Raw genomic sequence first — 2,795 nt, 5'->3', positions numbered from 1 at the left:
TTATTTGAGACCATTTTGGGTTATTCCTATTTTATAGAGATCTTACCTATAATATTGTAGGAGATATCTCTAACCAGCTACCATTAGGGGCCCATTACCCGTGCACATGCCTCTTCAATCAGTCCCATTACGTACTGAGTACCCCAACCGATATGTAAAAGCTTCGAGCTTTCCGCAAACTAGCTAGCCTTATCATCCTTCTTTTTTCCTTTTCTTTTCTTTCTTTTTTAAAAAATTTTAATTTTTTTAAAATATAGGAGACACCAAGAAAATGCTGAGTGAATACTACTGAACTGAAGCATAAACGCACAAGTAAATTTCTAAGAGAACCAACAATGATAAAAAGGAGGAGAAGACAGACGAATTATAGCCTACAAACAGCTACCAAGACCTTAAAATAAAAATAAATAAAGGCCAGGCATAGAACCAAAACTGGGGACCTTACAAAGTGCACAGGAAAAACGAACCATGCCCTGATCCTGCACTGTGAAGAAACTCAATTTCAATATCCAAAAGAAGCATCTCCAAAACTCAACTTACAAAAAATAAAATAATAAAATAATAAAATAATTAATAATAATAATAATAATAAAGAGAGAAAAGAAAAGAAACAAACAAAGAAAGAAAGAAAGAGAGGATACGGAGAGAGCGATTCATTAAAATTAATACACAAACAGACATTTCCAAGTGCAAACACAAATTGTCTCAATTATAACTCATAAACGGTCAATATCTTCACAATTCCAAATTCCTAGAAACTCAACAAGTCTGTACCACAGCCAGAAAGGACACAAATAAACATCCAGAATACATAATTCTGGAGCCCTGAGATCCAAAACAGAGAAGAACCAACAAATCAAACGTAGAAAACAAACAAGCAAACATAACACAAGCATAACTGAAGCACATTTATAAGAACACTAAGACAACATAATGAGAAGACCAATTCATCAGAAAACCGCCTTCTACAACACTGGGACAGAGAACCCTCTGCATTAGCATTGATAGATCATTTGCCATCTCATTCTCTGAAGTGATCAAGAACCAAATTGACAAGGATCATGGAGGTCTATTTATCTGGAACAGTGAAAGAACCAAAAAAGATAGATCATGACCATCTAGTTCCCTTAAAAGCATGAAACAATTCAGAGCACCATTCCTTTGAAACCCTCCATAAACATTTATAAGAACACTAAGACAACATATTGAATGCATGCTACAGATGAGCAACATAACAAGCATAACAAAAGAAAATTCATCAGAAAACCGCCTTCTACAACACTGGGAAAGAGAACCCTCTGCATTAGCATTGATAGATCATTTGCCATCTCATTCTCTGAAGTGATCAAGAACCAAATTGACAAGGATCATGGAGGTCTATTTATCTGGAACAGTGAAAGAACCAAAAAAGATAGAACATGACCATCTAGTTCCCTAAAAAGCATGAAACAATTCACAGCATCATTCCTTTGAAACCCTCCATAAAAATATACATATACATACATACACATGCATGTGTATGCGTGCACATGTGTGAAAGGTGACGGTAATTTTACTGGAAAAAAAAGGGGGCCAAGATGTTGCAAAAGCTACAGCACGATAGGAATATACAAGAGGCTCATTCCACTACATAAAACTTTGCCAGCTAGGGACCCGCTCCACCAAGTCAGCTACATCGGTCTATAAATTGGAAACATGAAAGAACCAAAACTCGTCACCTTATGAGCCAATCAAGCAGAGCAACTCTAACAATGAAAGATTATTTCTTATTTCCTATTTTATAGGGCTTTACCCATATTGTGGGAGGTATCATCAATCGCTACCAGCTAGGGCAGTGCATTCATCCATTTGCCCATCCACGTGCTAGTTCTAGCAGTCCAAAGGCATTGGGAATTTGTCCATTAATTTGGGTAAGACTGGTTTGCATAAATCAAGCTAATGGATTGAATATAAAAAGGCATATTATCACACAACTCATATGTATAGGAAAACTTTCAATTGGTGAGTTGATACGTCTCTTTACTCTTTGGTGATTTCTTTGGGGCTACAGATTGGTAGGTAGGCTTTCAATTTTCTGCAAACTAGTCATCTTCCTGTCCTAGTTTTACATTAGGACCCACTGAGTGAGAAACATGATAAATGAATACAATCAAGCAGAAGACGCACAACGGAGGCAAATTTCTAGGGAACCCCCTTAAGACAGAATGATGCCTACCATCCCCAGCTTCACAAATCTTGCCTGCCTAAAGAAAAGGAAACTAACAGAGATGCTCAACATGCCAATACAACTTGGCTACCGAAAGAAAAAATTCAAAAAATAAAAATAAAGTTTACAGATCTCAAACAAACCCCTCTTTTGCCACCATCAGAACATGTTGAAAGGCTAATTCCATCAATGAAATTCATATCAAATCTGCCACAGCATACAGAAAACCAAATCAAATGAGAGAGGGAAAAAAGTACGATTACCTGTTTTTTAAAAAAAAAAAAATTTATCAGGATCTTCAGAAATCAAAGGCCTTGTCTATCACAAATGAGCCAGACCAATACAATGCAAAGCAGATAAGGTAAAGAATGTCCAAAAAACTGAACAAAAATAGAGAGAGTAGAAAGTAAAAAACAAACGAAACATCCAAGTGAAAACAAGAATCTTCTAATTTCCAAACTCTTTAAAAAATTCAGAAGAAGAACTCAATTCCAAACTCCTAAACATTCAGCAAGTCTCCATCACAGCCAGAGGATGTGAAAAAACATCTAGAATACATACTAATAATTAGAATAGCAGTGTGAGACTC

The sequence above is a fragment of the Magnolia sinica genome, chromosome 8, assembly GCF_029962835.1.
Source record: "Magnolia sinica isolate HGM2019 chromosome 8, MsV1, whole genome shotgun sequence".
Lineage (NCBI taxonomy): Eukaryota > Viridiplantae > Streptophyta > Magnoliopsida > Magnoliales > Magnoliaceae > Magnolia > Magnolia sinica.
Note: the sequence above shows the minus strand (reverse complement) of the source record.